Source organism: Chenopodium album, chromosome 26, assembly GCF_948465745.1.
Source record: "Chenopodium album chromosome 26, dcCheAlbu1.1, whole genome shotgun sequence".
NCBI lineage: Eukaryota > Viridiplantae > Streptophyta > Magnoliopsida > Caryophyllales > Amaranthaceae > Chenopodium > Chenopodium album.
The window spans coordinates 19,199,309-19,214,136 of NC_137859.1; the positions used below are offsets into that span (position 1 = coordinate 19,199,309).

The window sequence follows — 14,828 nt, forward strand, 5'->3', positions numbered from 1 at the left end:
ACTCATTTCGGATGGTCTATCCAATGAGGACCTTTCTTTATGCATATGACAATAATGCTAATCAAAATTACGCACATGAAATACTTTCAAGTCTCATCCGCTCATTCTAAATCATTGCCAAAATAAATTTCAGGAATTAAAATAGAAATCCTCCCCAGTGGAGTCGCCAAAAAACTGTAGGGAATATTTCAAGCACTATAACCCCAAGCTTGAACCCCACTGTGATCATACACTTAAGTATGGTGGCGTCCAAAGGGAAGGGAAAGAGAGCAAAAGAGTCGCCAACAAGTTTTAGGAACTTGTAAACCCAAAACGATCTAGGAGATCGTCAACTCCATAAGGTCTTGAACCAAATAGGGTTCAGGGATGAGGGTACGAATCCAATCTACAAAAGAAGGGACCCGCCCTATAAAATAGGCCTCTACTTTATTCTACTCGTATTCATGTTTGCTTTTTTAATAACATGCAAACATTAGATTTAATCCTAACCTGTTTATCTATGTTGGTTAAATATTAATGCACAAACGAAACTATTATTGGCGATCACTTGAATTAAAATCATATTAGCCTAAACAAAATTATTAATTATCTTATTAAGCGTGATTTCAAGTGCAAATTCTCTTTAACAAGCATAAAAGGCGTGATCAAGCAATAATAATAAATACTCCCTCCGTTTCTTTTTACTTGCAACACAGCCTTGTGGCATGTGTTTTGAGATCGGATTTATGTAATGCAAACGGATAAATTATTCATTATAATTTTTACAAATGATACTTAACCCTATTCTTATCTTTGTGTAAAAATTATATTGATAAAATCACTCGTTTACCCTCACTAATCATCTCCTAAAACTGCGTGCCTAAAAGGTGTGTTGCAAGTAAAAGAAAACGGAGGAAGTAAATAATATCAAGCAACATAATCATAATAATAATAATCAAAATCATGTTAATAATAAAACTTAAATATAATAGCAAGATCCTAGGCATGATACTACCAAGATTAATAACAAATCCTAGCATGTCACTAAACAATAAAGATCAAAGCTTTAAACATAACATGGTACTAACATGATTTTAGAAATAATAAGAGGCATCCTAAACATGATACTAGCACTACTAGAAAACAGCTTAATTCTGACGGAATTTTTCCATCGGAACCACCCTGTTTTCCGTCGGAAATCGAGTTTCAGACGGAATTCCGTCGGAAAATTTCGTCGTAATAGTGCTCGTCGGAAAATCGACCTTTTTCGACGGAAATTCCGACGGATTTCACGCATCGGAAGAGGTTTTCGGGATGTGGAAGAGTCCGTCGGAAATTTCCGATGGAAATTGATTCCGTCGGAAATTCCCGACGGAAATTCTGTCTGAAAACCCTTTAAAAAAAACAAAAAAAAGCCTCCCACCACCCCACACCACACCACCAGCTACCACCCCACACCACCAGCCCCCCATATAGACCCAACCACAACCACATACCACCACCGACACCACCACCGTCTCTATCTCACAACCACAAACCACCACCGACCCTAACCCACCACCATACACCACCACTGAAAAAAACCGTAAATTAACCCCCAAAAGACGAAATTTAGCCCAAAAAAACGAAAAATTTACACAAAAAAATCAAAAAATAACACACAAAAACTCAAAACCAATAGATCTACATATTTAAAAAAAAATTCATCAAATAAACGATGATTAACCAACTAAAATTAAATCAAATATATAAATATACAATTATCTAATTAAATTTACAATATATCATTACAATTACATTTAAAATTAACTAGATCTACAAATCTATCCTAAATTAAAACAAGATCTACCAAAGAAAAGACGGTGGTTGTTGGGTTTGTTGTTGATGCGCGGTTGTTGGTGTAGCGCCGCTGTTGCGATTGATGTTGGTGGTAGTTGACGGAGCTTAATGTTGCTATTGGTGTTGTATCGTTGCTGTTGCCGGTGTTTGATGTAGGTGAAGAGAAAAGAAACGAAGGAGATAGGAAGGGCAGTGTAGAGAAGAAGAAAGGAAAAAGAAGGAGAAGAGGGAGAACGACTGAACGAATGCAGAACGAAGGGAGAACGAAGGAGGAAGGATGAAGGAGAAGAGGGAAGGGAGAACGAAGGAGGAAGGAGGAGAGTCGAAACATAAGAGAGAGGAAGAGAGGCGGAAATAAGAAAGGGGGGAGGGCGTGGCTGCTTTAGGGTTTGGGAAAATTTAATTTAATTTTATTTAAATAAATTTCCGACATAAAATTCCGTCGGAAAATTCCGATGGACTACAAATCCGTCGAAAATTATAAATTCGGATGGAAAATTCCGTCGGAAAACACTTAATTTCGACCGAAATAAATTTCCGACGGAAATGTTAAATTCGTCGGAAATATTCGACGGAATATAATTCCGTCGGAAATTTCGCTTTTTCTTACGGAATTTCAGGTCCGTCGGAACCAGTCATCGTAATTTGATTGTTTTCTTGTAGTGTAGAAAGCATTAAAAACATCCTAACATGATACTAGGAATGTTAAACAATAATAAACATGCTTTCTACATTGTGAATAAAATAGGGAGTAAGCTAGTCTACTTACTTTGAAGCCTCGTACCTCTTGCTAATAACAAAATACACAAGTTAGTAAACTTCAATGAAAATAATAAAGATTAAAGAATTAAATTAGAATAAAAGTAAATAAAGTTTAAACTATATTTGGACCAAACCCTCAGAAAATATTAAACCTTGCACGTCTAGGGCGAAGGCAACTTCGAACTTGGCTAGGTGATTCGAAATCCTGTGTATGCGGAATTGTGTTTGCAAAAGGTTGGTTTAGAAAGAGAGAGAAAGAAATCAAGTAATTCTTGATGAGAGTTGATGATTGAAAAACGGAGGTCGAGGACCCTATTTATAAGGAAAATAGTCCGGAAATTGACAGAATTTGGTAAAGAATAAAACTACACGTTGTCGCCAAAAATTCACTCTGTCGCGTGGCGATAGGGTCTGGCGACAGACTTGTCGTTTGGCGACAGCCTGGGTTGTACGCGCTTTCCACGCAGAATCCGATCTTTAACCAAATTTGATCTACGGAATCCGTACAAAAGATAAAACATATCCTTAAAAATAATAATATAATAATAAAAATAATAATATTTTATTCCGAATAAAAATCCATCTTAAAATAATTATCAAATCTAATAATATTGGAATTTAAAAGAACCTTCTAGAAACTTCTAGAAAGTTATAATTAATCCTAATTATTTTAGAAATAATAATTAACATTGGGCCCTCTTCTAGATCATTGGGCCGTATGTAAATAATGAACCGGACCCAGTTTAGTATTTTGGCCATAACTTCCTCAATACTCATCGGAATTGGGCTTATAATATATCGTTGGAAAGGTCTTTTCGAGACCCTTCCAATTACACTATTATTGAACCCTTATTATGGACCAAACTAAACTGGGTTGGTTATTTTTAATAAAATAGAGTTGTTTTCAAAAACAGAGAGAAGAGAATTTTAATATAACTAAACCGCAACACTTGACTTTTTCACACTTTCACCTCATTCAATTATGGTTCGACGTGGGGCATTCATCACTGGGTTTGGTTTTAGGGAGACACAAATGGGTGTCTACACACACAAATTCAATATATATAGCAATAAATTGGAGAAACAAGTCACAAATAAGCATCCTATTACCTGCATACATTGACAAGTAAGTCTCCCTGTAGTAGCATTTGTCCACAAACAGCTCTAGTTCCTTGCCCACAAAGTAGATGGATGCCACTGCATGGCAGCATGGGATTCCTAGCATATCCCATTTCCTACATGTATATGATCTTGTCTCCAAGTTCACCACCACTTGATCTAAGTAGTAATTGACATTGAACAGTCTTTCAGATGATATAGATACTTCACAGTCTGCAGACTTTGCCTTCTCCACCTCCAACTTGGCTTGGATTCTTAGACATAGCATTAATGTGCCCTTCATCATGTCTTCTCTGTTGACCACCAGTCTCTGCATCAGTGCTGTTCTGATGTCTTCTAGCATGAAAAAGCAAGTGTTTAGTCCTTGCCTGGATGATGTAGCCATTGAATGTCTCTGCTATGTTTGAAGTAATAGCATCTGTCTTCACTCCAGGACTCAGAAAGGCTCTGCGAAAAAATTCAAGCCTATGCAGTTTGAAATCATTTGCAGCATCTATATTCAACTCTCCAAGCTTCTTCAGTCCCTCATTATAGTTAGCCATATTGTATGACTTAGCAATCCTCCAAAAGAGAAGCTTCATATCATCCCCTCTATACATCTTGTGCCAATGAGCAAATATGTGTCTAGCACAGTGTCTGTGCTCTGCTTTAGGCAAAACAGTTGAGACAATGTGCATTATACTCTGTCATCATAGCAAAGCATAAGAAACAACAAAACATCAACATATTGAACACAAAACACTAACAGATTGAACACAAAACACTAACATAACAAGCTTGCTTAATGATAGAACAGAGCTAAGTATGATACCTGATGCTCATCAGATATTATTGAGATCCCTTCTCCTTCTCCAAGTTGTAGACAAGCAGCAAGCTTCTTGAAACCACTCTTAGCTGGAGTTGTTCTCACCCTACCAACAGCAGCCAACAGTTGACCCCCCAAAAAAGTCTTTTGAAAACATGCATCAACTGCCAAGACCTTCCTACAACCTTGCAACCACCCAGTTTTGAGACCTTCAAAACATACAAATAGCCTCTAGAAAATTGGTGGGAAAGCTTGCTTTTCAGTGTCAGTAACAAGCTCCAACTCTGTTCCAGAACTGCATTCTTGTATTGCCTTCAAATACCCACCCAATTTGTTGTAGTGGTCATGCATTGACCCATGTAACATTTTATGGGCATTATATTTAACTCTATAAGAAAAGTCTCTTGTTACAAGCATCCTGTATGCCTTCCTTACACACTCTGCAATTTCCTTTGCTGTCCAATGTGGCCTTGTCTTAAACACATCAAGAAATTGCTGTGCAACCCAATTTGATTTCAACTGCCTGTTCCTTTTTATATTTCTCTGACAAGTGTGAGAGCCTTTCACTGTCTTAACCACTGTTGTAGCTCTCCTAGTGTCCCATGAAGCATATACATAGAATGGACAACTTTCTATGCATTTCACACCCAACCTTTGAGATCTCTTTTTGTCACTCACAACAATGCTCACATTTCTTCCCTGCAACACTCCATATTTAGCTACAGCATTCTTAAAGTCCTCTCTGTTTGCAAATTTGTGCCCAACTTTCCACTCAAAAGTTGCAAAATTTGTATGCTTGGACACCTACAGACCCAATCTTTGTCTCCTTCCAGCAATCAAATCTTCCTCAACACTATCAAGAGGTGTGTGTATTTCCTCATCACTCTCTTCATAATCACTATGGGGCCCTGAAGCATCAGCAGTTGCACTTTTCCCAGCCTCTGTCCTGTTCCCAACCTTTGTCCAGTTCCCTTCCACTTCCTGCTGTGTGCTCAAACCTTTAGCTGCTTCAAGTGGAATTTTCCTTGCTACCTCAACAAGCTGAGCAGTGGTATACCTTACCCTTTTCCTAGCTATGTTATACTCTTCATCTCCACTATCAGACTGATATTGATGCTCCTCATCCAAGATCTCTTCAGTCTCTATCTCAAGCTCTTCCTCTATCTCCTCTAAACCGTAAACCTCAACATCTAAACCCTCAGCTCCTTTTTCCTTAGCATCTAAATCCTCACCACCCTCCTCCTCATCCTCATCTATGTAAACATCTCCAAAGAAAGGCTCACTCACCACTCCTTTGCCCTTATCAACTACTGGGTTGTAACTAGGGTCATCTTTGTCACTCTCACTGGAGTAATTTAGTATCAAGTCATTAATGGGGATAGGGTTGTCAGGCCTTGAATCTTCCCACTCATAATTGTCAATAGGGTCTGTGTTTGTGTTTTTGGAGGCTGCTATAATTTCAGAAAGAGTGGGTGGTTGCCCTATTTCAGATGTGATACTAGGTTTATAACATATTTTACTTTAAATGTACTTTGGTTGGATAAGGAAATGGATGGTGGATTTGGAATAAATTCTGTGGGAGCATCTTTTTTTGGCTTTAGTGAGCTGTCAGGGGCTTTTTGGGAAGGTTCAACAATAGTCAATGGCTGACTTTGCTTTCTTGGACTAGATCTCACTGGTGGTCCCCTCCTCACTTCAAGTTTTTTGGGTGTCACAGTTTTAGACCTCACAATTTTGGGTTGGTTTTGTTTTGCTAAAGTCTGTAACTCTAGGGGGAAGGGTAGTGGGTCATTCTCATCATGCAAAGCATAAACCTCCAATCCCCTGCACTTCTCTGCCACCTTTTTCATTTCCCTCAACTAAGTATAAAAATCCCTGAATTCTATTTTCATATCTAGCACACTTCATAACTAACTCCATAAGATAAAAGGAGCACATTCATCAGGATCCACATTAAAAGTTCTCCCTTCCCCATTCATATAACACAAGGTACCATTTGCAAGAATCCTAAACACCCCTCCATGCCACATTTTCAAGCTTCTTTTACCCATACCTAAAATAAAAGGAACTACAACATAGTCAACAATCAATAACAAAAACAACACAACAAAAACCTAGCATTTAGGGTTCAAACTAAATTGACAGATAATCAACATCAATTTTGGCAAAATAAAACAAACAACTTACAATTCTAACTCAAAAGTAAGATCCAAATTCAAATCCAACACGCAAATACAACAATTTCGAGTTTAATTGTTTATGGTTGGCCTCAACTTCGGATGATGACTAGCTAGGATTAGATCAAAACACCATTAAGTTAAGGCACATTTTAACCGCAAAATTTCACACGAAATTTAAGGGTTCGAAAACTTACCTAAAATGGAGTTCTGCGCAGTCCAAATTTCGCCCAAAAATGGAAGCTTTAGCCTTCACTGCACTGTACGCAAGTGGTTGAAGGCAATTATGGTTGACGAAAGAGCTCTGTTGAAGTTAGTAATGGAGGAGGAGTTCTTTCACTTTCAATCATCAAAGAGGGTAGTTGGGAGGGAAAGAGAGATGACCTGTCATCTTTGATGAGGGAAATTAGAGGGAATTAGAGTACCCAAGTCCACGTAAAAATAGTTTGCCTTGCAAGCCGGTTTCAAGTAAAATGAGAGTGTTAAAAAAGATCGGGGGGATTCAAAAAAAAAACCCAAAGGTGGGATTGTTAAAATTCAACGTACCAAAGGTTGGATTATTCCCATCAATTTTTCCGTTTTTTTTCATCTCATATATTCCTCTTTTTTTTTTTTTTTTTTTTTTTTTGAGGACTATTCCAAACTAAATAAATACAATACTTCTTTCAAAATTAATTAATGAGATTATGATTACACTTTTTTTGAATATTAAATTGGACAATTATTTAAACAAATAATAGATACTTAATCCGGGCAATGCACGGGGACTAAACTAGTAAGTTTAGTATAAAAATAATAAATAATAAAAATAAAAATAAATAAAATAAAAAAATAAAATAAAAAAAGAACAAAAAAAAAAGCTGTTTTGCCGAGTTGGAGTCTGATGATGTAGCTCCTGTGGTCACAATTTGCTGGGCCATTTGGGGAGCGCGCAACTCCCTGATGGTGGATAATGAGCATAAGGATCCAGTTCAAGTGGTGAGCTATGCCTCAAAGACTTGTGAGGAAGTCAGAGCTGAGAATTCGAAGGTTTCGAGCGGTGGATCTGCTGCTGGGAGTACTCATCAGACCGTATGGTCTGCTCCTCCTAGGGGCTTCTGTATGGTCAATGTAGATGCGGGGAGAGTTGGCAAACTTGGAGCTGGTCTTGGGGCAGCAGTGTGGGACGATGAGGGTAGAGTCAAAGCTTGCAAGGTTGCTCAATCACATGACTGTTGGGAGCCGAGTGTGGCTAAAGCTAAAGCTGTTGTTTAGGGGTTAGAGTTGGCTAGAGACTTGGGGCTGCGAAGAGTTACCTTGGAGAGTGATTGCCTTCCTGTTATTCAAGCGCTTCGAGATAAGTCACAGGGTGCTAGTGAGTTGTTTTTAATTCTTGAGGATATTGTTGATCTTAGTAGTTGTTTTGATTTTGAGTAAGTGGTCTTTTGTTAAAAGAGGGGGATATAAGTTAGCTGATGCTATTGCCAATTCTCAACCTTGGGAATGTGGAGATCGTATGTGGCAAGATGAAATCCCTGCTCGGTTTGTAGCTCTTGCTTTGGCTGATTTGAGTAATTAAATTTAGCCCTTTGGGGGTTTGTTTCAAAAAAAGAGCATTAGAAGTTTATACGTAGTAACTAAATTCTTTTTTTTTATTTTTTTTTATTTTTTTTTTATTTTTTTTTGGAAAGAAAGTTTATAACTAAATCTAAATTTTTTCTTCTAGTACTTCACTAATCCAATCTAGGGACAAGTAAAGCTGAATGAGCTCATCACTGACTACAGATGGTGTTAAAAACACAGAAACTGAAGAATTTCACACCAAATTCAAGTGAACAACTTTAAAGAATTGATAGCTTGAAAAAATAGTTGAACAAATAAGCTGTTACAAAATCGAAACACCGAACCCCAAGTTGCAAGCATAGAAAATGCAAGCAGCTAGACATTATAGCGAAACAACTACAATTAAAAGGAATTGATAGTTTGTAATACTGTCTTATGCCTACGAAGATGGTATCAGCTATTCTGCAAAACGGAACCTATGCACTTGTATCTCCTAAAACATGTATCCTATATACTTGAACAAAAATCATATACTTTGTGTACAGAATTCTTTTCTGCCCCTACCCTTTCTCTTAATCTGTCTGTAAATTCTAATCTAGAACTTTGCTATCATCAGTAACAATGGTGAGCATCAGAAGACTTTGGTTGCTGCACTGTGGATGCATCAGCAGGCTCTGGTTGCTGCACTGCGGATGCATCAGCAGGCTCTGGTTGCTGCACTGCAGTTGCATCAGTCAGCTCTGGTTGCTGCACTTTAGATGCATCAGCAGCCTATGGTTGTTGCACTGCAGATGCACCAGCAAGGCCCTCAATCAAGGTGATGACTTCAGAACTATCATCGAGGTAGTGTTTTGCCATGCTTGGTTTCTGACCAACTGTGCAGGCATACACTTCAGGGATTGATGGTAATGATGAGTTTGTGGCTGCATGACTGATACCCTCAAACATATCTTCGTCAGAACGGTCATCTCCTATGCACAGGACAAAATCTGTCGGTTTACCCATATCATTCATAGTTGTAATGAGCTTTTCCACCACGACACCTTAGCTCACACCCTTCCAGTAAAATTCAAAAACATTCAATCAAATTCAGAGTAAACAACAGAGTATTCAAATTTGCAAACACACCATATCACATTTGCTAATGCACAACACATTTAGAGCAATGAAAACCTTGACAATGATAATATATTATATTATACTCCCTCCGTCCCAAAAAGAACGACCCATTTGGCCAAAACTTTGTCCCAAAAAGAATGACCCATTTGCATTAAAACACCCACTAATTTGCTACAATATTTGTGCAAAATTAGCTTCCCCATATAAAAATTTGATTTTCCTTGTTATTTTATTACTTTCTCTCTCTATTATTTTACAAACCCCGTGTAAATTTATCTTTCCAATATACTTTTACTTCTTTTTACTTAACTTCCTTAATACCTGCGTAATCAATCCAAATGGGTCGTTCTTTTTGGGACGGAGGGAGTATACAAAACTAAACTTAGAGCAAAGCTGAAAGAGTACACTTGTCATTTTGACCAAATTCTGTCACACTAAGAGTTGACCAAGGAACTACATGGAATAATTTATGAAAAAAAATAAATAAATTTGAGATAATTATATACAGTAGCTTTAATAAATCAATCATGACAGCAAATGTTTGGTCACATCCAGATATTCCCATTTGCTCATAAATTCATACACCAAGGCAAATGCTTCTAGATAATTATTAGTACTAGCCAAATGAACAGCACATATATTTAAGTATGTTACCTGTGGTTTCACTACGACTATATGCTTGCCATGTTTTACAACGACTGGCCAGCACATTTTCCAAATGATCAAGCAATATCTTGGACTGACATTCCCCAAAATCATGGTGAGAAACCAGGTAATGCCACACCAATGTGCTTTCCTTATACTCTTATGGAAGAACCATCAGTTGCTTCTGCATTAAGCTCCATTATTGGTCCTACAACTTTCTTCCACACAAAATTTGTTCCATACTTGACTCCCATTCTGAGTGCTGACTCCACCTACACACAGAAAGAGTGATTGCCTTCCAAAATCAATTAAATCACATACAAAACAGCAACAATGTGAATAAGAAATAGTTTCTATATGTAATTTACCTGGTAAAATATCCATGCTCTGCTGAAATCCCAAGCTTTTCACAGGCAGAAAACCACTTGCTGAGAGTCCCTCTGCTTCTTTCACTTACAATTAAGACGGCATTTTTCGGATCATTGCACACACTATTCAGGAGGGACAGAACTTCAGTAGTAGGTTTCATAATAACATATGTCTGTGGAATCATAGTTCCATCATAGTCCAGCAAGATCAGCCTACTGTTTAAATTTGCATATGTAGCTCTAATGTGATTAACTGTGAGCTTCCTAAAGTCAGGAGGCAGGGAAATAAGCCTGAAATTCAAACCAAAGCCAACATGAGTGGCAACATCCCAACACCTCATGGAAAAGGGCACAAGCTCTCATAAGATCTTGGTCGAAACTCTTAGCCCAATAAGCAATATCATGAGAACTAATATACTTGAAATGATTTTCGTGCCTCAGCTGTTTCTCCTTCTCTGTCAAACTAATTGCCAGAAGCATTGCCTCAGCTACTTCCTCCACATTCCATGGATTGACCCTTATTGCTCGACTAAGAGATGGCAAGCATCCAACAAACTCTAAGACAATAATGACACTCTCCTTGAGCACAGAAGAGTCAACCCCTAAAGCAGCATCTAATGCAAGACTACCTTGGCGATAAACAGTGTATTTGTAATGCACAAGATTCGTCCCATCCCTCACCACATTCAACAAGCAACAGTCAGATATCGCATAGTATGCAACCTTCTCTAGGGTCGAAACAGTGTCATGGATGAAAACAATAGTAGGGATAACAGCAAGACACTTCTGAAGAGTGAAATTGTGAGGGTCACAGACAGACAGAATATTTCCGGTACTGGGATTCAGTAAGTTAATCATCTTCCAACTAAACACAACACCACCTGATCACAACACATTATTCCTCTAATCAATTCATTTCATTTCATTACTGTGCAACTTATACATGCCAATTAAAGAACACACAGAAGAGAAATTCATGGGATTACCTCTTAATATCACAGCGTTCCTTCCAAATCCCTTTGAACAGTGCAAACCAGAGCCTCCTTCGAAACAACCTTCTCAGCCATCCAAAGCCGCAGCGGCCTCCACATTTTCAGCAACAATCCTCCCTTGAGGCCCACTCCCAACCACAATCTTCAATCAACCTACCCAATTCTACGATCACTGACAATACCCAATTATCCAAACCCCATCCCAAGAATTGAAAAAAAGACCCTCCCATATCCAACCACCATCCAAGAATCCACCCAAAAAAAAAAAAAAAAAAAAAAAAAAAAAAAATCATAACCCAAACCCCATCAATTAAAAAACAGACCCTCCCATATCCAACCACCATCCAAAAATCCACCAAAAAAAAAAAAAAAAAAAAAAAAAAAAAAAAAAAAAAATCATAATCCAAACCCCAATTGAAAAAAAAGACCCTCCCATATCCAACCACCATCCAAGAATTCACCAAAAAAAAAAAAAAAAAAAAAAAAATCCCCATTATCCGTCACCAAATTGTGTGGAGGTACTTGCACCCTCCACACATGAATTCACGGTTGCAGATTTCGGATTAAGCCTCCATATAGTGAAAACAGTCAAAGCAATCCAGGTTCCCCAGCTCATGAGTTGATGAAAGGTAGGATATTCCCAGCCCTTGTATACATTTTCCTTCTCCTGGTTACAAGTTTCGTCAAAACTCTTCTTATCAGCGGCCTTATCATCAGGGGTCTTCTCATCAGCAATACCTTCTTTAACATTCCCCTTTTTATCATTATGCTTCTTGAACATTATAGCTTTGAACGAATCTACATCTTCAAAATCTTTTAAGATGTGTCTGCTGAAATCAGATTGTTCCTCATATGAGGTTTGATCCATGAAAATCGCTTCTACCCGGTATCCCTTCTCCATAATCTCCTTTCGTTTTTCTTCTGCCAGCTGAAATGTTGAACGATTTCGCACAATAAAGGTGTAAATCTTCTCTTTTGGAAACTCCATTATCAGAAACTTGTAGAATTATTCGATTTGGAAATCAGGTTGTAATCCAATTGGGAATTTAGGTGTTAGGGTTTATAAACGGTTTAGTCTTCAATTCTTAATCTCTTAATTTGTGCGAGATTTTTGGCTTTATATGGCTTTATATATGACGAAATTCTCCTGTTCGTGTAAAAAAAAAATAAAAAAAAAAAAAAAAAAAATAATTCTCCTGTAATAATGTTAACTAAGTGAATATTTATTTTTCTGAACAAACTAACTAATTATTACTCGTTAAATGTTTTTTTTTTTTTTTTTTTTTTTTTTGGGGAAATTGTGAAAATAGTATAGTGCACCCGGATATTGTATTTATTACTCGGTAATTTAAGCCATAAGCTCCCTTTAAAAGGAGCAACCTGTTTCATTCCACACCCACAATACCAACAGCGTTTCAAAGGGGAATTGGGGGGGGGGGGAATACGAATTCTTCAGTTACATTACAGACCAGAAATCCAAAAGACCAAAGTTTGAAAATTACAAAAATCATCAACATCACTTAGAATTAGTCCTAATTCCTAATTGCTGAATTAGTAGTAGCAGCATTAGAGAATTTGTACAGAATTAGGCTCCATTGAAAGCTCTCAAAAAAGGCAAGTCACCTCCACTTCATCACCTACCATCAAATCTGCAAAAAAAAAAAAAAAAAAAAAAAAAAAAAAAAAAAAGGACTCATGGCAGTAGTCGAGGATGAATTTATTATCAACTAATTGCTCATGGAGCATATGACAGAGATGGAAGAAAATTCCATGCATTCACAATCAGGGTCAGGGTCAGATTCACAACATTCATCTCAACAGGAACACAGTGAAGGCACTCAGACAGGGGACTCAGATACAGAGGAAGAGTAAGACAACAATGCAGCAAACAATGGGAGGCAAAGTAGAGAACTCAACATTCAACAGAAAAGACAGATTGTAGATGATATTCTACTAAATATGGAAGGTGGCTCACTCCCAAGTAGGGGTGAGCAAAAATTCCGGGTACCAGGAATTGGAACCGGAACCGGTTAGGAACCGGCGGGTCCGGAACCGAGATTAGACCCGGTGGTTCCAATTCCGGGTAATAAATTAAGGACCCGGTTATAACCAATTCCAATTCCAATTCTCAACTTTTTGGACCCGGAACCGGTTGGGTACCTGGTTATCCAATATATCCTAAACTAAATAAATTTTAAATAATAAAAATATACTAAATGTATCTAATTTGTACAATAAAAAAAGTATTATTAATACCTAACATGAATACAAATAGCTTAATGCATATATAAATATAAGTACTAAACACTAATAATGATACTAACTAAAATAAGAATTATTATTTGCATTATATTTTAACAATTACATACATAAGTGGGTACCCGGAACCAGAACCGGTACCCGGTGGTTCCAATTCCAATTCCTAAAATTTAGGACCCGGTTAAACCAATTCCAATTTCGGTTCCGAATTTTAGGACCTGGTTCCAACCAATTCCAAGTCCGGGTCCTAAAATTTTGACCGGGTACCCGGCTTGCTCACCCCTACTCCCAAGAGGAATGCTCTCCTCTTTGGCTAGGAAACATCATGTACACAAATCAACTACAACCAGATGGCTTCAAGTAATCAAAAAACACATGCAACTGGGAGAAGTAGTGGATGTCAGAACCAAGAAGCTAGGCAAAACAGGAAGAAAGCCTACTGAATATTCTAATGAGTGGCTTATGTCAGTGCCACTGTACAAGAGAACCACACACAGAAGCTATGGTGCAGCTCTGAATGTCTGCCATGTTCTTATTCACATATTAAAGAAAAGAGGCAAACTCAGGGCAGTTTCAGCAAGTAACCACCCTGCACTAACTGATAATCACAAGATTGCAAGGCTCAAGTGGGTTCTACATCACATACATCTAGTTCCAAGTTAGGGGGACCCTTCATTCATGGATATGCAACATTACATCCATATTGATGAGAAATGGTTCTACTTGAACCCAGAGACAAGGACTTTCTATCTCACACCAAATGAGGAGGTTCCTTACAGAGCACAACAGTAAAAAAAGGTTTAAATTGAAGGCAATGTTCATGGGTATGGTTGGAAAACCATTATATGCACAAGATGGGACTATGCTACACTCAGGGAAGTATGGTTTGTTCCCCTTTGTGAAGCATGAAAGGGAAAGAAAGAAAAGCAAGAACAGAGAGGCAAGAACAATTGAAACCAAAGCCATTCAAAGTGTAAACAAAGATGCAATTAGGGAAATGATTTTGGACAAAATCATTCCAACAATACATGCAGTATGGCCACCACAGTTGTCCAAAAACATAATCATACAATGGGACAATCCTAGGTCTCATCAAGTTCCAAAAGATGAAGAGTTTTTGGCTGCCACTCAAGCTAATGGGTTCAACATTCAATTTGTGTTCCAACCTACTCAATCCCCTGACGTAAATGTACTAGATCGATCTTGGGTTATTCAAGGTTAT

The 14,828-nt window shown here is 37.8% G+C and overlaps 2 pseudogenes; both read right to left on the bottom strand.

The window, feature by feature from the left end:
* Positions 1 to 14,828, bottom strand: part of LOC145616920 (uncharacterized) — a 192,428-nt pseudogene that overhangs the window by 84,637 nt on the left and 92,963 nt on the right.
* LOC145617717 (putative alpha,alpha-trehalose-phosphate synthase [UDP-forming] 9) lies at positions 8,995 to 12,335 on the bottom strand (annotated as a pseudogene).